The sequence below is a fragment of the Lissotriton helveticus genome, chromosome 1_1 (assembly GCF_964261635.1).
Source record: "Lissotriton helveticus chromosome 1_1, aLisHel1.1, whole genome shotgun sequence".
NCBI classification, from domain to species: Eukaryota; Metazoa; Chordata; class Amphibia; order Caudata; family Salamandridae; genus Lissotriton; species Lissotriton helveticus.
In genome coordinates, this window is record NC_136057.1 from 1145430376 (window position 1) to 1145453816 (window position 23441).

Sequence of the window (23441 nt, forward strand, 5' to 3'; positions counted from 1 at the left end):
TGCAACCGACTGATGTCGGTTACCGACCCCCATCGCTGGTGTCTTCATTGCCTGGGGCCCGACCACGACGACAAGTCATGCCCCGACTGCCGGGCCTTGAAGTCGAAGGCTAGGCGGGAGCGGTCCCGCAAGCGCCTCGAGCTCCGGCAGTCGGCCCTGCATCAAGGCCTGTGACGGTTACTTGGCGGCCTTCTCATCCACCCCAAACACTGCTCTGCTGACGAGGGAAACTGTCCCGAAACCCGGGCCATGTCTCGGGTCCAGAGAACTTGGGAATAATGAGTAACTACTCGCACCAACTGTGGAGAACTACTTTTTACTCGTCCAACTACATGCACTACATGTACCAGAGTGCTAAGGGGCGACCCGGAGGAGAGGCTAGTGGTGTGCGATCCATCTTGGTTGTACTTAAACGGCTCCCGTGAGCCCTGAGCTGACGAGCTCATGAAGACGCACCTGCGCGCCGGAGAGGCATCAAGGCCTGTGACGGTTACTTGGCGGCCTTCTCATCCACCCCAAACACTGCTCTGCTGACGAGGGAAACTGTCCCGAAACCCGGGCCATGTCTCGGGTCCAGAGAACTTGGGGATAATGAGTAACTACTCGCACCAACTGTGGTGAACTACTTTTTACTCGTCCAACTACATGCACTACATGTACCAGAGTGCTAAGGGGCGACCCGGAGGAGAGGCTAGTGGTGTGCGATCCATCTTGGTTGTACTTAAACGGCTCCCGTGAGCCCTGAGCTGACGAGCTCATGGAGACGCACCTGCGCGCCGGAGAGGCATCAAGGCCTGTGACGGTTACTTGGCGGCCTTCTCATCTACCCCAAACACTGCTCTGCTGACGAGGGAAACTGTCCCGAAACCCGGGCCATGTCTCGGGTCCAGAGAACTTGGGGATAATGAGTAACTACTCGCACCAACTGTGGTGAACTACTTTTTACTCGTCCAACTACATGCACTACATGTACCAGAGTGCTAAGGGGCGACCCGGAGGAGAGGCTAGTGGTGTGCGATCCATCTTGGTTGTACTTAAACGGCTCCCGTGAGCCCTGAGCTGACGAGCTCATGGAGACGCACCTGCGCGCCGGAGAGGCATCAAGGCCTGTGATGGTTACTTGGTGGCCTTCTCATCCACCCCAAACACTGCTCTGCTGACGAGGGAAACTGTCCCGAAACCCGGGCCATGTCTCGGGTCCAGAGAACTTGGGGATAATGAGTAACTACTCGCACCAACTGTGGTGAACTACTTTTTACTCGTCCAACTACATGCACTACATGTACCAGAGTGCTAAGGGGCGACCCGGAGGAGAGGCTAGTGGTGTGCGATCCATCTTGGTTGTACTTAAACGGCTCCCGTGAGCCCTGAGCTGACGAGCTCATGGAGACGCACCTGCGCGCCGGAGAGGCATCAAGGCCTGTGACGGTTACTTGGCGGCCTTCTCATCCACCCCAAACACTGCTCTGCTGACGAGGGAAACTGTCCCAAAACCCGGGCCATGTCTCGGGTCCAGAGAACTTGGGGATAATGAGTAACTACTCGCACCAACTGTGGTGAACTACTTTTTACTCGTCCAACTACATGCACTACATGTACCAGAGTGCTAAGGGGCGACCCGGAGGAGAGGCTAGTGGTGTGCGATCCATCTTGGTTGTGCTTAAACGGCTCCCGTGAGCCCTGAGCTGACGAGCTCATGGAGACGCACCTGCGCGCCGGAGAGGCATCAAGGCCTGTGACGGTTACTTGGCGGCCTTCTCATCCACCCCAAACACTGCTCTGCTGACGAGGGAAACTGTCCCGAAACCCGGGCCATGTCTCGGGTACAGAGAACTTGGGGATAATGAGTAACTACTCGCACCAACTGTGGTGAACTACTTTTTACTCGTCCAACTACATGCACTACATGTACCAGAGTGCTAAGGGGCGACCCGGAGGAGAGGCTAGTGGTGTGCGATCCATCTTGGTTGTACCGTTCGAGGTCCCGGTCCGGAAGGAGGTCGAGGGACTGGTCGCGGGGCTGAAGTTGTCACGGCTTGGAGGATCGTCACCACTCCTCGAGCTCCAAGTCCTCAGGTAAGAGGCACAAGAAGTCGAAGAGGCGAGATCGCTCCTCCGACTCCCCCTGAGGCTCGCGCGACGCGGCCAGGGGTTCCGGCGACACCGCCCACGTGGCTCGGCAGGAGCCGCAGGCGTCGCGGCCTGCTCCATACCCGCCGGTCCCAGGGCAGAACACGATGCCGGGGGAGATTGAGGCCTTCCTCATGGCCATGAGGTCGCTCACTCCTCCGTCGGGTTCCGCGGCGCCTTCGGGCCAAGCGGCCCCGACTGGGATCCCAAGCGGGCCGGGGGCTTCGGCCCCGGCGCCGTTGGGTGCTTCGGCCGTCGGTGACTTCGGTCCCAACGCCTGAGGTCCCCACTGGATCCGGTTCCTCATCCGGGTCGTCGCCGGTTGACCTTACGACCTCGCCAGTGCCAGCCCCTAGGGTGTCGCCGACCTCGGTCAACGCCGTCCCCAGTCCCCCCCTCTGTCCGGTTCCGACGCCGGAGCGGCATCGCTCGACGCCGCTTTCGACTCCGATGGGAGATTTCTTCTTCTATGACCCGGACCCATCTTTTGACCCTGAGTACCAGGAGATGGGTGGCGAGGAGGATTGGGAGGGGTCTGAGGACCCTCTGGCACGAAAGTGCCAGTCTTATCAGGACTGGGCAGGTGAGCTTGGGGACGCCAGTGGTCTGGACACTTCGCCAGACACTGGTTTTGTCTCCCCTCCTACCGTGACTACGGAGGAGGGGGCAGCCTATAGTGTGGTGTTGACGCGGGCGGCCAAGGCCTTATCCCTTGTACTCCCCGTCACGGCCGTGAGGACTAACCTCCTCACTGAGATCCTTAAACCGCGAGCAAGCTCTGCGGAGCCTCTGTTGCTGTTTAATGCAGTCTTTTCTGATGTTCTTCTGGGCACCTGGTCCAGGCCCGCTACAGCCCCCCCTGTAGATAGGAACATGGCCAGACACCACCGCCCGGCTCCGGTCGACCCTTGCTTCCTGTCCCCCCACCCTACCCCCGAGAGTCTGGTCATCCAGGCCTCTAACTCCCAGACCGCATTCCCGACGGCTCCCCCCGATCGGGAATCCAAGAGGTACGAACAGTATGGCAAAAAGATGTTCTCCTTCCTGAGTTTGGGATTGTGGTCAGTTAACACCGTGTGCCTCTTGGGCCATTATACCCACTCTCTGTGGGACACGGTCGCGGCCGTGCTGCCACAATGTCCAGAGAAGGCCCGGACTAAGCTCGCCCAACTCCTTGTGGATGGTCGAGATGCGGCACAGGACTCCATCAGATGTGAGCTGGATACAACGGACACGCTGGGTAGAGCGATGGCAACAACGGTGGTGATTTGTCACCACGCCTGGCTGAGGTCCGCCAACTTTTCGGCTGATGTCCAAAACACTCTTATGGACATGCCGTTTAATGGCCGTCGCCTCTTTGGCGACAAGGCAGACAGTGCGCTTGAGCGCTTTAAGTACTCCTGGGCTACGGCCAATTCCTTGGGCCTGCCGGACCCGCGCCAGCAATCTGCTGCCTTTGGTCCCTTTCGTGGCCACGGAAAGGGCGCCCCCCACACGTCCTGCCAGCCACGGGCCGCAGACTACCATCCAACACGGTGGCGGATGTGGTAACCGCCGTGGCGGTGGCCGGGGACAATGGCGAGGCCAGTCCACATCCACCCCCGCAGCATCTGCCTCAAAGCCCTCCTAGTCCAAGCTTTCAGGCCCACGAGACGCCAGTGGGGGGCAGGGTTTGCCATCACCTCCTCCACTGGCGCGATATCACATCGGACAAGTGGGAGCTGCAAAAAGTCCGAAGGGTCTACTCACTCCCCTTCGAGGCGACCCCTCCAGCCATGCCACCGCAGTACCACTGCGTGTCGGGGATCACTTGAATCTTCTGCGAGAGGAAGTTACGGCCCTCTTGGCCAAGGCGGCCATCGCGTTCGTTCCTGGGCCAGAAGTAGGGTGTGGTTGTTACTCCCACTACTTTCTGGTTCCCAAGAAGGGCAAAGGGGGCCTACGCCCTATCTTGGACCTCAGGAATGTCAACGGCTTTCTCCGGAAGGAGAGGTTCAAGATGCTGACTCTGGCTCAGGTCTTAGCTGCCCTGGACCCAGGAGACTGGATGGTAGTGTTGGACTTGGAGGATGCGTACTTCTACATCCCCATCCTGCTGGCCCACCGACGTTACCTGCGGTTCACGGAAGGCCACGAGCACTTTCAGTTTACCATGCCCCCCTTCGGCCTTACCAGCGCCCCAAGGGTTTTCATGAAAGTGATGGCGGTGGTCGCAGCTCATCTGCACAGGTTAGGGGTTTCAGTCTTCCCCTACCTCGACGACTGGTTGTTGAAGGCAGACTCGCCCCAGACAGTCGTCAGCCACCTCCAGATTACGGCCGACCTCCTGCACCAGCTGGGGTTCACCATCAATGTGCCGAAGTCACACTTGCGCCCCTCCCAGAAGCTCCTCTTCATCGGAGCGGTTCTAGACTCGGCGCAGTTTCGGGTTTATCCTCCCGAACAGCGGGTTCGGGATATTCAGGCTCTGATTCCGATCTTTCAGCCTTTATCCCGAGTCTCGGTCAGGTTGAGGCTGCAGCATCTGGGGCTGATGGCCTCATACATCCTTCTGGTGCATCACACCACGTAGAGGATGCGGGCTCTGCAGTGTGACCTGAAGTTTCAGTGGTCCCAGCATCAGGGCAACTTGTCCGATCATGTCTTGATCTCGGAGGGCACTGCAAGACAGTTGCAGTGGTGGCTCACGGACCGCGATTGGGTCAGCGGCAAATCCCTTTCCCTACCCCAACCGGAGCACGTAGTTATGACGGACGTGTCCCTCCAGGGCTGCGGAGGCCACATGGGAGAGTCGGAGAGTAGATGCCTCTGGTCTCCGGCGGAGTCCCAGCTCCATATCAACCTTCTGGAGCAGCGGGCGATCCGACTTGCACTGAAGGCATTCCTCCCCTCCGTCTGGGGGAGTGTAGTGCAGGTGTTCACGGACAACACCACCGCCATGTGGTTCTGCAACAAACAGGGCGGGGTGGTGTCGTGGATCCTTTGCCAGGAAGCTCTGCGCCTCTGGCAGTGGCCGGAACATCAGGGCGTAACCCTGGTGGTTCAACACTTGGCATGTTCCCTGAACGCCAGGGCGGACAAACTCAGCCGTCGGTGCATGATGGATCACGAATGGCGCCTGCACTCGGACGTGGTTCAAGGTTTTTTTGGCAGTGGGGAGAGCCTTGGTTAGATCTATTTGCCACAGAAGAGAACGCGCAATGTCATCAGTTCTGTGCATTGGAATTTCCACGGCGGCACTCGCTCGGAGACGCTTTTCGTCGCGAGTGAAGTTGCGGTCTGATGTATGCCTTTCCGCCTATACCACTTCTACCCGGAGTGCTGAAGAAGATCAGGCAGGACCGGGCGCAAGTCATCCTTGTGGCTCCGAACTGGGCACGGAGGTTCTGGTATCCCGAGCTCCTCAGCATGTCTGTCGATCCCCCGATTCGTCTGCCTCTTCAGGAGGACCTTCAATCGCAGCAGCAGGGGATGGTCCTCCACCCGAATCTGTCCAGTCTCCACCAACATGCGTGGAGATTGAGCGGCGGCAGTTGAGGCCATTTGACTTGCCTCCTGAAATCTGTAATGTCATTCTGGCAGGCAGGCGTCCCTCCACAAAATCGGTATACACCTGCAGGTGGAACAAATTTGTGGCATGGTGCACAGCAAAAGCAGAGGTTCTCCTCTTTCTTCTTTCTCTTGCCTGGCAGGGCTCTGCTCTGGGCACTCTGAAGGGCTACCTCTCGGCCATTTCCGCTTTCTTAAGGCTACCTGATCAGCCCTCTTTGTTCAAGTCCCCAGTTGTAAATAGGTTTTTGAAGGGCATCACTCAAATGTTTCCTCCAGTTCCTTTCGTGATGCCTCAGTGGGACTTGAACCTTGTTCTAACTTTTCTGATGTGCCCTCCCTTTGAGCCACTTCATAACTGTCCTCTTTGCCTCCTAGCTCTGAAGACCGCTTTCCTGGTTGCCATCACCTCTGCCAGGAGAGTGAGTGAGCTCCAGGCCCTTTCTACTAAGCCTCCTTTCCTTTCAATCCATCCGGACAAAGTTGTGTTGCGGACGCGACCCTCTTTTCTGCCCAAGGTAGTCACAGCCTTCCATATCGGGCAGTCCATCACTTTGCCCACCTTCTTTCTGCCTCAGCATCCCGAGGAAGAGAGGAAGAGAGGCTCCACCGTCTGGACCCAAAACGTGCGCTCTCATTCTATCTGGATCGCACACGCCAGTTCCGGGTGGATGACCAACTCTTTGTTGGTTACGTGGGCGCTAAGAAGGGATGGGCGGTGCACAAACTAACCATTTCTCGATGGGTCGTCTTGTGCATCAAGGCTTGTTACTCTTTGGCTCAAAAGGAGCCCCCTGTAGGGCTTCGTGCCCATTCCACACGGGCCATGGCGGATACTACTGCCCTGGGCCGGGGAGTCCCCTTGCAGGACATCTGTAAAGCAGCTACGTGGGCCTCGCTGCACACATTCGCAAGACACTACTGCCTGGACAGCCAAGTCCGGAGAGATGGCTTTTTCGGCCGTTCCGTTCTCCAGGACTTTCTGGTGTGATCATTGGTTCACAGACCCACCACCGGGGTTGGTATTGCTGGGGTATCTATTCTAAGGTAAGGAATCTAATACTAACCTGTTTCTTTCAGATGCAAAAGTTACTTACCTTCGTAACAACATATCTGTAAGAAACAGTAGTTAGTATTAGAATCCTTACCTCCCCATCCATCCTCCCCGTTCTACGAACCGATATCTAGGGTTAAGGTTATCCCCTTTCAGGGCCCTAGTTTTTATGGCACCAGCATTTTTATCATGGCTCTGCGTTTTCTGGCGTGGAAAAGCTGTGTATAAGAACTGACGTCAGCGCGCGAGGGCGGCATCTAAGTACTCCGGTGACGTCATCCCGGCGCCAATAAAGTCGACGACGGACGCCGAGCCGCAGACGATGCCTACCGACACGCAAGGGTATTGCTACGCAAAAGTTTCCTGATCTAGTCTGACGCCTGGGGGTATTCAAAGGTAAGGAATCTAATACTAACTACTGTTTCTTACAGATATATCGTTACCGAAGGTAAGTAACATGTGCTTTACTACATATCAGACACCCCTAAGGTAGGCCCTAGCTAGCCCTATGGGCAGGGTGTGGTGTAGGTAAAAGGTAGGACATGTGCTTTAACTGTGTGGCATGTCCTGCTAGTGAGAAACAGCCTACATGGTTTCTCACTGCTCTGAGGCTGCCCTCTCATAGGGATGCATTGGGGAATTCCTGATATGTGCTTCAGTGGTAATTCCTGACATGAGAGGGGCGCGTGATCAAGTTCGGCATGTTTTGAATAGTGGTGATAAATGCTGCAAATTGGTGTTAGCGGATATATTATTACTATTTTAGAAATGCCACTTTTAGAAGTGGGCATTTCTGTGTGCTATGTGTCTTTGTGCCTTCCTGTTGTGTGTTGACTGTCTGGCTTTGGAGGGACAGGGGCTGGGGAAGTGCAGTGGCTCCAGAAAGTCTGGATGAGTCAGTGCTAGGCTGAATAGGCCTGGTCTGCATTTGGAGTGGTGGGAGGAGTAGCACCTCCACCTTAATAGGGCTGTGCTTGCCTTCCACAATGATGGCTCCGCCCCATGTGGTGTGTCTGGTGCCAGGGCCTACACTTACAATAGGGAGTGTTGTGCACTTGCAAAGTGCTCCCCAGTACTGCTTTGGACTGGGCTCAGAGCCCTGGGCCAGGGGAGGGCAAAGACACTTACTAGTATAAGTATTCGGGCTGTGACCCTATGTCAGGGTGCTTACTTGGAAATGAAGAGGATACACTGAGTTCGCTAGAGTGTACCAGAAGTAACCGCCACATGGGACTAACCCGCCGCACACTTGGGGGGCTGAAAGGACTTCCCCTCTTCTGAGGGGCCCTGTGTGCTAGCATGCCTGTGCCCTATTCTCTGGCCCAGGGATTTACTAGGGCTGTGTGGCGAGTCCTTAGGATGGGCACAAATATATTGCATGGTGAGCCCCTCACCACTTATCTTCCTTACTGTGGAGCTCTTCAAAGGTGCCATGCTTAGAAGCAATGTGGAGGGCACTAGCAATCTGTTACTTGAGCCCGAGACGTGGGCTCACAATGACACCAGTGCATCAGGGTCAGGAGAAGGGCGATCTTCCGTAAGAGATGCCAAGGAGTTGCAGTGTGGACCGCTCCTCATGCTGCTAGGGCACTAGATAGGGCCTAGCAACTGGATGGGACAGCTGGAGAGAGAGACCCGACCCGCCGCAGCCCCATTCCCAGCAGGACATCACGACAAGCCTCAGAGCTGTGAGGACAAGTTCCTGGCAGAAAGAAGCTGCATTGCTTCCATCTCCGGGCCGCACCCAAGGAGAGTTCCCTTCGAGCACCGAAACCTTTCTGCCACTCATTCCGTGGAACTGAGGAGGGCACCTGATTGGGGAACCCACTGACTCAAGTAGGGACCAGGTCAGTGCCATTCTACCACCTCCCTGCAGCGCTTGACCCTCGTGGTGGTGCAACAGGAGCAGGAGCACGAGCAGCACAAGTGGGAGCTGCAGGGAAGGGGGCCTGATCAGCACATCCCCAGAAATACATAGTGAAGGGTAGGCCGGTCCACTGCATGCCCAGCCAGTTGAGGGGGCCCCACAGGCAAGAGAGAGAAACATAGCATTAGAGCTTCACTAAGGGCTAAGCTGTGTCTCGTCACAGGGCCTGGGGACTCGCATTCACGGAGCATACTGCGGCTGCTTCACTGAGAGTGAAGTTGTGTCTGCCTACTCGGCAGTGAGATTTAGGCACAACATTGCATACTTTGGGAACACCAAGAGGTGTCTGTCATACAAGTCTAGGAGCACAGGGACCTATGCAATTTCTTTGGGACAAGTGCCTAGTGGCACAGTGACCTATGTGATGGTGGCTTAACATGTGCTTACAGATTACATTACATCATTTCAGGATCTGCTTGTGATTCATGTGTCTTACCTGGCTGTTCTTGCCTGATGTAAATATATTTGTGGTGTTCTTTTGCCAGCAATGATTCTACTATGATGAGTGTACTGTACAAGTATCTACAGTAGTACACTGTTAGTGTGTTTATGACAGTGGCCCGATTGGCCAAGTGATATCTGTAATCCCTGTAAAGTTATGACCAGTGCCGGGAGGCACAGTGTTATATATCTGATTGTGTTCTAATCAGTATTTATAGATAACACAAAGTCTATTTTTAAATACCCTTGTGTGGAGTTTCTTTTGTGTTGTACCCAGTGTGTCGCTGCTGTGTGAGTGTGTTGCGCAAACACTTTACACATTGCCTCTGGGATAAGCCTGACTACTCTCCCAAGCTACCAAGAGGGTGAGCAGGGGTTATCTTCAGCGTGTAACTCTCTTGCCCTGACTAAAGTGGTGGTTTCTGCCTGACTTATGAGTATGCCCTAGACAGCGAGATACCCCATTTCTAACACATGCTTTTGAATTTGTTCAGTCCTTATATACCAAACATTCATGCACTGAAAGAAAGTCAGATGTGTTGGTCTTTCTTAGCATTTACACAAAATAAATTGCATTTACGTAATGCTTCGCACTTATTACTGCTGACAAGCGATTGAAAGATCAATTTAAATATCACTATTGTTTCTTTTATAGCACTACTCATTCCAATGCAGGTTGTAACAGCACTTTACATCACATGTACAGATTATATATACAATAAATAATATATGTTTGTAAATCAATGTACAGGTCATATTATATAAGAAATTGGGGATTACAAGGTGTAGAAGTCACTAATCATCCTTCATAGTTCACTGTGCTATATTAAAAGGATTACAATGCAACTGCTAGTGTTATAAGGATCTCTGGGGCATATGTATCAAGAAAGCGTTTTGCGAGTCCTTAATAGCGAATTTTAGCGATTCGCTATTAGGGACTCAAAAAAGGCATTGTATGTAGGATTCACAATATTAATTGTGATTCCTACGAAACTCCTTAATTGTGAATCGCAAATTGTGATTCGCAATTAAGGAATACCTTCCCATTCATTCCTATGGACCTAGAGGCCCGTAGGAATGAATGGGAAGACATTTTCAATTTGCGAGTACCCATTAGGTACTCAGAAATTGCGAATCCAAAGGACACCCTGTTGCACCCCTGAAATAAGCATGTGTGCACATGTGGCGCACATGCATGCCCTAAGGGTATGTTTGTGGGCCACATGGCACTTTGAAAAATGCAAAAAAGTGAATTTTTCAAAGAAATCGCAAATTACCAGCTTGAAGTTGGTGGTAATTTGAGATTTCTTTGCAATATCACACAACTTGGGTGCTTCCAGAATTGCATTTAACCACATCGATGCTATGCATTTTCCCGCTGTGTGCTGGAAACAACAAAAACACATGTTACATGACGAGCTGGGCTCGTCATCAGCGTAGCAGGAGGCTACCTCATGACGAGCCCAGCTCGTCATGAGTGTGGAAGGGGTTAAGGAATCACAATTTGCGATTCCTTAAATGCATTCGCAGAATAGGGAATCGCACATTTTGTGATTTCCTATTGTGCGAGGGCCTTTTGGGATGATACATCCCAAAAGGCTTTTTCCCGTTCGCAAACGTGCCGATTCTGAGAATCGGCCCATTTGCAAACGGGAAAATGGCTTCATACATATGCCCCAGTGTGTTCAAAGCAGTAAAGCACTTACCTATTTGCATAAAATAATATCTGTCATTTGCATGTTATATGATGTGCTTTGCAGGATCCATATTAACCCTCTATGCTACTTTGACTAAAAACTGGGGCTAGACAAAACACAGATCTTTCCAGCAAGTGCATTAACCTCCGGAGTTATCTTACCAGTATTATTTACTCACATTTCCTGGGCACACACAGATCTCTGCAGCAGGTGCCTTAACTCCATAGGATATTAAAAAATGCAGGCTTTGTTAGGCAGAACAGATTTACTGTCAGTTTTCACCTTGTTGCTAATTTCTTTGTGGCAGAGTTTTTAAAAAAAAATGCATAAGTTAAGGCCCAGATTTTGTGTTGGGGTTGCGTCACTTATCTCACACAAAACTGATGCAAAATACATTTTTGGATATACAGTGCAACGCACATTCTATTTGTGAGGCTTTGTTTAAAAAAAACTAAAAAAACGAATGCAAGTGTACATATTGCCCTGCCTTGGTTATCTTACATCAGGTAGGCATTACACGGGTGGTGCTTGCGCTTTCCCATGCATCCACCAATATATTTTCACGCAAACTCATATTCACAAAGACCTGTAAACATAGGTTTTCACCAAAATGGTGAGGGAACTTGAGACTGGTAAACATACAAAGAGGAAATAGTCTCCTAGGATAGATTTGCGTGGCTTTGTAAAACTAAAAATAAAGAAGAAATTGTGCTGCTTTGCTTCACTGTGCATTAGGTAGGCATTACATGACTGGTGCATTAGCATTCCCGTACATCTACCAATGTATTTTGTGTACAAATATTATATACAGTCTTCTTAAGACAATCACACTACCTCTCCTTGGATCAGCTCTCGAGTTCTACTTCCCTGTGAGAGGATCAAGGTTATTCCCTATTTCTGTGAGGCAACATTTCAGTTAGGCCCCACAAGTGAGTTCAAATCTTAGAAGTTGAATGATGGCTTTGACAAAGTTTTGCTTTGTAGCGTGTCAGTCAGAGCAAGCACAACATAGGCGACCCTGTATTCAGTTTTACCCATTCTCACTGGACTGGAAGTTCAGCCTGCTCTGGCACGCGCCTGTGGCCCGACAGTGAGAAGATGACTTAATGCTACAGTAGAGGAATACACAAGCTCCTCCATGTATGTGGTAAACCTCTCTGAATCCGGCAGCAGTTCTGGGGTCCTCCTGGATTGTTGCGAGTTGAATCATTGCTCTTTCTCCACAGGTATTGGCGTGCTTCTCCTTCACAGCTGCACCCTGCTCCGAGCGACATCCCTCTTGCTTCACGACGGACCTCCTCTTGGCATATGGGGTTTGTGACAGCACACACAGGAAAACAGCCCCTTCAGGTTACATCACTGCAAAGAGCAATGACCCTCTTCAAGACAGAGCTCTGCACCAGAACGACAGCCCTAAATCATCACCGCCGTCCCACCTGACATACAAAGTTCATGGGCAGCACACAGGTTTTCTGCCTTCACTTTGTGCAACTTAGCCACCAAATGGATATCTCTTTATTTCTACAAAGTCACACCAAAGGTCAATTTTTTTGTATTTAGTTCCTGGTTTATGAGGTTAGAGTGTGTCTGGCAGGCAGAAGATTCTTATTACAATACTCCAAAAAGCAGAGAGTGAAAAGTGATTCGCTCACCTTCCCAAACACCTAAGCATAGAAAAAACAACTAGAGATAACCCCTACAGTGATTAGCCTATCTCTCCATACCAGCCAAAAGGGATCCCCCTATGGGATTAAAAGTACTCTCAGCCAATGGAGTTCCAAATGGCATGCTTCATCATAGATTCCTTGTCCGGATATCTAGCGTATCTGGATGAGCTCAAACTAGGTAGCCAAGGAAGCTCTTTGGTTATTGGGTGGGATCCTAGATTTAAAATAGTCCAGGCTGACCTGAGAATTAATAACATTTTCAAAGGGCACCCTGATGGAGTTAAAAACAGGTGGGTATGCACTAAGAAAATGTGTATCCTATGAATCCCTGAGTCAGCATGTTTCAGCCATCACACCAATGCTTCACTGGGATAGTTGGCTTTCACCAGGACCTCAAAAGAATCCCATTAGTATCCTATTGGTGCACATTCATTCGTACCGTGATGTCATGTGCTGTAATGTCACTTGCATACTGCCTAACTAGGTTAGTCCCCCCATTTTTTAGGACCTGTGCCCTGGCTCCAACCTTCTTGAACCTGGATCCAGCCTGAGTGAGTCCTGAACTCCCTTGAGGTGCCCTTCCAGTCCTGGACCATTGGTTGTGGTGTAAAATGTGCCAGCCAAAATCAAAAACATGCAAACATTTTGAGCTAAAAAGTCGCTGAAAAACAAGAGAAGACCGGAACTAACTCGCTAGTTTATCCACTCAAGGTGCATCGCCAGTCGGCCTAACTTCGCGGTAACTTTCACAATGCACAGCAGCAAATCTTGTTCAACAGGTCTTCCCCAAAGAGGTACCAGGCCCTGTGGAACTCTCGTCTGCTACAGCCTCCAACTTCATCTCAGTGGAGATTTGCATATTGCAAAGAAGAGACTAAGTCCAAATGTAGAAATCTTCACTTCAACTTCATCCAGCACATTTCCATGAAGGAGTGTGAGAGTGCTAGCGAGAGTGAGTGATTGGAGAGTGTGAAAGTGAGTCAGTGGTATAGCTGTTAGTGGTGCAGCAGGTGCAGTTGTAATAGGGTCCTACTCCCTACCACTCTCTTACCAATATTGTAAGAGACAATATGCACTGTTCTCCGCCAATGTATAAAAACCTGTTCTCCAGGGCAACACACCAGAACCAACACATAAGGTGTACCTGAATCCCGGGATTTACCACTGTATCCACACCCAACGTTGGACACTGCTCTTGTTAGAGCAAAAAATGTGAAAGACGCAAGTGACACCTCACGGAAACACCACCGTCGGGGTAACTGGTATCAAATTTCCAGACAGGCCCCTGTCTCATCATCGGTTGTCACGTGCGTCTTAAAGAAAAATAAGATGAAAGGAAAGAAGTGTCCAAAACAACAAACATATATAGTGACAAACTAGTGAAGGTGCAGAAATATCTGCTAGTGACCAACACATATAAACAAAGTGAAAATAAAGTAACAAAGTGCATAAAAACACACACCCAATCAACCGTCCCTTACCCAACTTTATTCATAGGGCGGAGGTGGTGTGCTTGTATAAAAAAGGGGGCTGGTAGTTAATCATATCTACCACAACCTCCTGCCAGTGCCGACATGTTTCACTGCTATGTTATATTAAAGCAGTTTCTTCAGGGCTGCACTCTGGGAATGTCACTTCACTGTCTTGGACACTAGTTCTATAGTGTGCTGCCAAAAGAGAACAGGTAAAAAGACCAAATTAAAACCATGTGGACCTGCACCAGGAGCCAAAGCACCCTGGATGTACTGAGAAAAGACTGGGGTATATAAAGTGAAATATTACCAAAGGGCAGCCTGGCCATTCATACCGGCCGCTCCTGTATCTATAAGGGCAATCAACACTTCTCACGTAAGTCTGTGCCTTATTGCTCCATTATCAAATCTGTAAAGGGTAAAATATATGCGTTTGTATCATGATCAAACTGAGATATATTGCTGTCTCCTCATTTGTACCAACACACTCCGCAAGGTTCAGCCCCATTATCATAACTGAGGCGTGCCAGTAACTGATGTGAGGAACGCTCTATTAACAAATGCTCTCCATCACATAGACTGCCCTGATGCAAACAATCTCACAATCGCACAACCTACTGCCCATCCGCTTTTACACTTTTTTCACAAAACAACAATGTTTCACTTGTAAGGTATCCTGCCCCTCGGTACCGAGTGGCATGTAGGGAAACTGGGGCTAACAACATCTCTGCCTCGCAAAGCACCCATCCCTATGCCCAAGTTACTTCCCTGCTCAGAATCTCTACCAGGCACCCTCTCACCGTGCCGTGCTCGGAAGGCGCCTTTCCTCAGCCGTGCACGCCCAACAAACACCGGAGCTACAAGGCTGCCGCGCCGGCCGGGTACCGCCCCTGCTTGCGTACCACGTGACTTCAGGTGTCTGTGTGTCGGCCATCTTAGCCTAGTTGCCGATAGCTACTAAACGCTGGGAAACATGTAGAAAAAACATAAGCCCATTTGCTCCCGCATTTAAAACAATGCGTAGTAAAGTACAACTTGCGTGGGCATATAAATCAACCCCTCAATGAATGCCGACGGAGTCCCGCCGACCCGTCCTTGCCGCTAAGCAGGAAACGAAAGGAGAAAAGGACTCGTGTGAGGCGGCCATGCTAGCCTAGTCAATTTAAACAACTTCAGGACTCGTGTGAGGCGGCCATGCTAGCCTAGTCAATTTAAACAACTTCAGCCCTGATCTCTACAGCATCCAGGCTATCTCAGGCCAGATTGCGTCCTTGCAGGAATTTCAGGTTGTGCCAACTATGCTACATACAGCACCTCACTGCCTCTCCTGAAGCTGGATCTAAAGCGCTATATAATATGTAGCACAGACTCCGCCGTCACATCATGTGTATCAGGAAGCCTAGGTCTAGAGTGGGACCCTGCATAGGTGGTAAACAGGGGTTCACCTGTACTCCTCAAGCCTATCTAGGTCAGTGTGTTTACAAAGCTTTAAACCACTCCATCATTACTCATTATCCACAGGGGGGGGGTTTTTGTTCCTTTCTCGCCATACTTCCAGTATCGCCACAGTGTAACAACGGGGTATAGATATCAGGTCCAGATATCTATACCCCGTTGTTACACTGTGGCGATACTGGAAGTATGGCGAGAAAGGAACAAAAAACCCCCCCCTGTGGATAATGAGTAATGATGGAGTGGTTTAAAGCTTTGTAAACACACTGACCTAGATAGGCTTGAGGAGTACAGGTGAACCCCTGTTTACCACCTATGCAGGGTCCCACTCTAGACCTAGGCTTCCTGATACACATGATGTGACGGCGGAGTCTGTGCTACATATTATATAGCGCTTTAGATCCAGCTTCAGGAGAGGCAGTGAGGTGCTGTATGTAGCATAGTTGGCACAACCTGAAATTCCTGCAAGGACGCAATCTGGCCTGAGATAGCCTGGATGCTGTAGAGATCAGGGCTGAAGTTGTTTAAATTGACTAGGCTAGCATGGCCGCCTCACACGAGTCCTGAAGTTGTTTAAATTGACTAGGCTAGCATGGCCGCCTCACACGAGTCCTTTTCTCCTTTCGTTTCCTGCTTAGCGGCAAGGACGGGTCGGCGGGACTCCGTCGGCATTCATTGAGGGGTTGATTTATATGCCCACGCAAGTTGTACTTTACTACGCATTGTTTTAAATGCGGGAGCAAATGGGCTTATGTTTTTTCTACATGTTTCCCAGCGTTTAGTAGCTATCGGCAACTAGGCTAAGATGGCCGACACACAGACACCTGAAGTCACGTGGTACGCAAGCAGGGGCGGTACCCGGCCGGCGCGGCAGCCTTGTAGCTCCGGTGTTTGTTGGGCGTGCACGGCTGAGGAAAGGCGCCTTCCGAGCACGGCACGGTGAGAGGGTGCCTGGTAGAGATTCTGAGCAGGGAAGTAACTTGGGCATAGGGATGGGTGCTTTGCGAGGCAGAGATGTTGTTAGCCCCAGTTTCCCTACATGCCACTCGGTACCGAGGGGCAGGATACCTTACAAGTGAAACATTGTTGTTTTGTGAAAAAAGTGTAAAAGCGGATGGGCAGTAGGTTGTGCGATTGTGAGATTGTTTGCATCAGGGCAGTCTATGTGATGGAGAGCATTTGTTAATAGAGCGTTCCTCACATCAGTTACTGGCACGCCTCAGTTATGATAATGGGGCTGAACCTTGCGGAGTGTGTTGGTACAAATGAGGAGACAGCAATATATCTCAGTTTGATCATGATACAAACGCATATATTTTACCCTTTACAGATTTGATAATGGAGCAATAAGGCACAGACTTACGTGAGAAGTGTTGATTGCCCTTATAGATACAGGAGCGGCCGGTATGAATGGCCAGGCTGCCCTTTGGTAATATTTCACTTTATATACCCCAGTCTTTTCTCAGTACATCCAGGGTGCTTTGGCTCCTGGTGCAGGTCCACATGGTTTTAATTTGGTCTTTTTACCTGTTCTCTTTTGGCAGCACACTATAGAACTAGTGTCCAAGACAGTGAAGTGACATTCCCAGAGTGCAGCCCTGAAGAAACTGCTTTAATATAACATAGCAGTGAAACATGTCGGCACTGGCAGGAGGTTGTGGTAGATATGATTAACTACCAGCCCCCTTTTTTATACAAGCACACCACCTCCGCCCTATGAATAAAGTTGGGTAAGGGACGGTTGATTGGGTGTGTGTTTTTATGCACTTTGTTACTTTATTTTCACTTTGTTTATATGTGTTGGTCACTAGCAGATATTTCTGCACCTTCACTAGTTTGTCACTATATATGTTTGTTGTTTTGGACACTTCTTTCCTTTCATCTTATTTTTCTTTAAGACGCACGTGACAACCGATGATGAGACAGGGGCCTGTCTGGAAATTTGATACCAGTTACCCCGACGGTGGTGTTTCCGTGAGGTGTCACTTGCGTCTTTCACATTTTTTGCTCTAACAAGAGCAGTGTCCAACGTTGGGTGTGGATACAGTGGTAAATCCCGGGATTCAGGTACACCTTATGTGTTGGTTCTGGTGTGTTGCCCTGGAGAACAGGTTTTTATACATTGGCGGAGAACAGTGCATATTGTCTCTTACAATATTGGTAAGAGAGTGGTAGGGAGTAGGACGTTTGGAACACCCCCCCTCTAGTCACTGATTTGGTCGTACGCCGAGGGAGTGGGTCTTTATTGTTTTGTTGACTTTGAGTGGAGGGCGACCCGCTCCAGCATCCCTCTGTGCTCCTTTAATTGTTTAAAAAAGCAGTTGTAATAGGGACCAGAGTCAGTGAGTGTGAAGATATGATTCTGTGTATGTGTATATGTGTTGTAAGTGAGAGTGAAAGCCAATGGGGATGAGTACATTTGTTTGCGAGTAACAGTGAGTGGAAGTGAGTATGAGTAAAATTAGTTTAAGAATGTGAGGTGGAAAACAGTGAATATGAGAGCAAGAGAATATGAGTGAGAGAATGTGTTTGTTTGCATGTTTGATGATTGTTAGTCTGCCACAAGCTGTGGCCTACTCAATATAATTCCAGGTTTATGGTGGTGTCCAAGGTAAAATGCTGCCAATGGCATATTGGAGATCCTTTTTGGCAAAATGAGGGGCACTTAATAAAAAATGCAGGCCCTAGCATACTAGAAGTAATTTTTGGTGCTAAAAGTCTCTGCAGGATGACTTCTTCTTCCTCTTCCACCATTTCCTTTTACCCCTCTGCTCCATCATCTTCATCCTCTTGGGTGTAGGCTTGTAGCAGACAGACCTCTGCTACAGGGAAATCTGCTATACTACATTCTTGGCTCCTTGTACCAGGTTCATCCCTCTCTATTTGCACAGATTCTTCACCTCTGCCAAGCTGAGACTCTCAGTATTGCCCAGGTACACTTTCATTTTCAAACATTAGAGGTGGAAAACAGTCCAAGGGTATGAATACAATTTTGGAAAAATCAAAAATGGAAAATTAAAAATCAGAGGCTAATTTGAAAAATACAAGTTGAGGTTGATGTCAGATTATAAATGGAGTTTTGATTTTAAATTAAATCACTGAATGGTACAGCAACAACACTGGTCCTGATGCCACCAGTGTAAGACATTGGGTTATAAATTGCCGGGGTACATTTGCATGTCCAGTAATGATCACAATCAATGCCAGGGTGTCCCACTAAAGTCACTAAATAAACCTTAGCTCAACACCCTCGTAGCTATGGCACCATGCAGACAGGGTTAGTTTCGGGGCAATGAGTAAAGTATTTATACATTTCTAAACAGTAATAAAGGTGGAATGAAAACAATAAATATCCCAAAATGAATTAGAAAAATGAAGTAAAATGTAATAAACAAAATGACACAAAAGGACAAAAATCCAATGCGGTTAAACGGAAATATGAATTTAAAACTATTAAGAAGAAATAGCACCAAGAAGCAGAAAGAGCGAATGATAGTCAGTGGTTGCGCATGGGTCAGATACACTAACCAGGTTCATACTGGTCAAGGATTTTACCTTCTTAGTTTAGTTATTTAGGTTCCAATCCACCACAGGAGTACACTTCTAAAGTCTACATGACCTTGGGGAAGAATCTTAAGAGACTCACAGGATGGAAGGAAGAGTTCCGGTCCAGTTGCCACTGGTCAGCTAGGCAGCTGCAGAAAAAGCCTCTTGTAGCTTGTTATGTCCCTACACATTTAACAGGATGTCATCCTTATTACCCTTGGTGTCTCCTTCTTTGTCCTGGGTACAAGAGGAATAACAGGTCCAATCTTCTAGGCTCTTCTAAGGTCTCAGGCAGCAGATTCAGTTCTCTAATGATATTCCACAGACCCAGAAGTATTCTGAAGAATGTGCCTGGAAGTTCCACAAATATGCCTGACGTGAGCTAGTGGGTGGTAATTACCCCTGAGGATGTCCTAACCAAAGGTTTCAAGGTTCGCAAGGCTAACCATATCCAATTTAGGAATTTTCAAGATGACGAAAACCTTTGGCCACTCTAAGCGTGGGCTCTATGGTCTGTGCGTGTGTGTGTAGGTAGTGTACAATAATCCTAGTGTCCTTCCAGATCTAACATTCAAATCTATTTTGCAGACTCCACGGGCCCCTGATAAACTCACAGACAAATGTCTGGTAGGAAACATTAGGGTTATCATCAACCAGACAGTGAATACATAAGAATTGCTCTGTCATCCTGTCTCCCTCCATTGCATTGCACCCCATGTGTTATATATAAACCCAGTGGGCCTGTCATACAGGCTTTGATATTGTAACACAAAAACGAGGCTTACTGTGATTGGAGCATGCATGATTGGATGATAAAAGAAGGGCCCTTCCTAGAAGTGAGCTAACATTTGCCTGTGATAGAGAAGTGCATCCCATGTGTCATAGAAAAATACCCAGCAAAAGTGTCAAGCAGGATTTAACATTTAGGCAGGATTTTAAATTTCAATGTAAAAAAGCATGCTCACAAACCCACCCGGCATATTGTGTCATGTTTAAAGGAATGTTCTCTACCCATTCAGGTCAGTCCATTGTTTCCTCCTAAGAGAAAGGCAAATTACTGAATTGCCAAATTTGGAGAATGACATGCAGATTTAGCTTTGGGGGATTTAACAGGGCAAAGGTAACTGTTGGAGTTGGCTCTCTCTGCAGGAAATCCGTAACTTTTTTGCCTTTACCCCTCCTGTTTTCTAAATTCATTAAATGTACTTTTAGGACTCTCCCTGATTTAGTACTGCTAACCAGTGATAACGTGTCTGAGCACTCTCTCAAAAACATGGTAAAACTGGCATAAACGGAGGCGTGGCCAAGCAGCATGGCTGACAGGACGTAGCTCCTTCGGCTCCCGACGGGCCAGCACTGAAATCCTGTAATTAATCCTTAAGTAGGGTGCTCGGACTGAGTTTACGGAGGACTAGGAGTCCCTGCACCTGAGGGGCACATCCTGACCAAGGGTTCACCTACCCGGTGCTCTGTGTATGGCTGTTGTAGCTTGGGGCCGCAAGACTGGTGGGCCGGATCGACGCGAGGCCTGGGCTGCGGCCTATGTCAGTGCGGCAGAGGCAGACCGCGATCTTGGTGCCCGTCTCTGCCAGCCCACGATGAGGAGTTGCAGCAAGGGAGGCGCCCGCTGCCATCGGGGGGCCTCCCGGGAAGAACTGGGCTGGTGTGGCGCGTCCGGACCCTGCGGGTGCATGGACGGTGCCGTGGAGTGTGGGGAGAACCTTGGGGATCACCGGAGGGGCTGGGCCCGCCTGCGGTGCCGTCCCTAGAGTTGTGCACTGGTCTCCAGGGGCAGAGGGAGTGCCTTGGGGGGTGGTGTACCTGGCCAGAGGCCGGCGGACGGCTGATGCAACATTGGGCCCCTGTGGCTGGAGGACCAGACCTACGCGAGGCCGGGGATGCGGCCTGCCTGATCGTGAGGTGGCCTGGAGCTGGGGCCTGCTACAGGATGCACCGGTCATGTGGTGGTGGCACGGGAGGCGCCCATGGACATCGGGGGCCTCCCTTGAGGGGCTGAGCCCTCGCTCTGCTCCCGGCATATGCACATACAGCAAAGGAGGAGAAGAGAGGCTGCAGGAGACCTGGGGACCGGCACCGGCCTATTCGCAGAGGGGGCGGATGTTTTGACGCCCTCTTACACCTTGGTGTTTGCCTTTGCACTGCAGAGCGTGAGTGGAGGCGCCCCAGGACTGGACATTGGATCCAGCCCATCTGCTGCCCTGGCGTGGCGCCCATTATCTTTGGGGGTTTTCTGAAGGGGGTTGAGCCCCTCCGTCATGACTGGCCTCTGCGGATCCTTGGGGCCTGGCCGGGGGTCCTCTCCTGCATGCACCGGGGATTCTACTGACGATGCAGCGGTGAGTGGGGAGTGGTGGCGCTTAAGGCTACAGCTGCACAAGGCCAGAGGGACAGCCACGGGCTCTTCACATCTCCCTGAGCCATTGGGTGTGACTGCCTAGAGACGCCTCTGCCGCTCGCGGGCCCAGGTGCGGTCCTTTCAAGCTACTGCGATGGGTAAAGACAGGTTGCCCTGCGCCTCTCAGCCTAACACTATAACGCAATACACCACTCGGCGACTCCGCTCGCAACGGATCACACGTCAGTCGGGACAGGATGTGGAGAGTGAGGCGGCTGATGAGCCCTCCCGGGCAGAACTCTTGAAGGCGATACAGGGGTCCCATTCCACCCTGGAGAAGCAAATAGAAACAGACTCCATAGATTTGAACTTGCTATGGGCGGATCTGCGGAAAGTGGCGGATAAAGTCTCTACTGCGGAGGGGAATATTGTCCAGCTGCAGGGGGAGGTGGTGTCCCTGAAAAAGACGGTCTCGCAGCTCACTGCCACGACGGGGGCGCTGGAACACAGGGCGTAAGATGCGGGAGGGAGGGCACACCGCAGTAACATCAGGCTCCTTGGCATTCCGGAACGCTCCTGCGCTTCCTGGAGCACTTGATCCGTACAACACTCTGCCCCACTGGCCTGTCTGAGGTCTTTGTAATTGAGCGGGCACACAGGGCGCTGGTCCCGCCGCCAAGACTGGGTGCTCCACCACGAGCCCTCATTGCTAAGGTCCTCAACTATTGGGATAGGGACTGCATACTGAGAGCGGCTAGGGAAACAGCGAACCTCACCTTTGAAAATGCCATGGTTTCGATCTACGCGGACTATACCCACCAAGTGCAGGAGCAGCGGAAATCCTTTCTAGCAGTTAAGCAGAAACTTCGGGAGTTACTCTTACAGTACATGCTACTATACCCTGCTAAGCTTAAGGTCATATCTCAAGAAAAAGCACACTACTTTTAAGCCCCGGAGGAGGTATGGGTGTGGCTGGAGATTAGGGGGGATGCCCTCCCACCGGGCAAACGAGGAGGAGCCCGGAGTACGTGGGGGACACGGCCATTGAGGAGGCGCAGTAACAGGCGCAGGAATTAATCAGCGGCTGCCGACAGCCTTCCTGCGCTGTCTGTGGCTCCTATTCAGGATGAAGAACTGGTCCCGGAAACTCTTCAGCCCACCACTGACACTCTTCCGCCTACCACTGATACGGTCCGTGAAACAGTCAGGGGCTCGGTTGCTACCTCCACAGTTCCGTCCTGAAGGACGTGTCCGGCTGTGTTCTGGACTGTAATGAACCGTGGGCTTTGGTCAGCCTATCTGGAGCCATTCACGACAGTGAGAGTATTTTGGGGGTGATTGGATCCGGGGGGGCGCTGATACTAGAGATGCAGGGGTTCTGAGAATTGCGCATATAATTCTTCTGATGGTTCGAGCCCCTACATCCGGTGTTGGGACAGCTGGTTTTGACGGGAGCTGGGTGGGGGGAGGGAAGTTCTCTTCTTCACCTGTTGGGCGGTTCAACCAGGTTGGGCGTATGTGGTGGCTGTACAGGTCCTGGCACCAGCATGAGAAGGGCATATCTGCATGTTTTGTTGTTGCAAGTATATTGCTCGTGGGAGGGGGGTGGTTGATGTTTTGGGAGGGGTTGTTGGGGGGAAATGTTACAGGCATCGTACGTATTACATTTCGGGCACGGGATTGGGGTGGTTACATAGGTAGAGAACTATGGCTTGTTCAGACATGACACCAGACATGGGGTATAAGTTCTTGAGTTGGAACGTGCGGGGCTGGGTACATGCACCAAAAGATATAGGGTCCTGTCATCCCTTCGCAGGCACAATGTATCAATCGCATGCCTCCAGGAAACTCTCCTCACTGACGATGGGCCCCGAGAATTGGGGAGAAAGTGGCAGGGTTGGGTGTTCCACTCTTCATTTTCTACATATGCCGGAGGGGTCCTAGTATGGGTGGCACCTTGGGTCCAGTTCGCTGTCCAATATGTGGAAGCGGACATTCACAGGAGGTACCTGCTTCTCCGGGCGAAACTAGATGGTAGGGACATCACCATACTAAACTGGTATGCACCCAACACATATGGCCCTGTTGCTTTCCACACCCTCCAGGAGGTTCTGATCATAGACCTGGAGGCATCGGTGTTTTTATTTGGG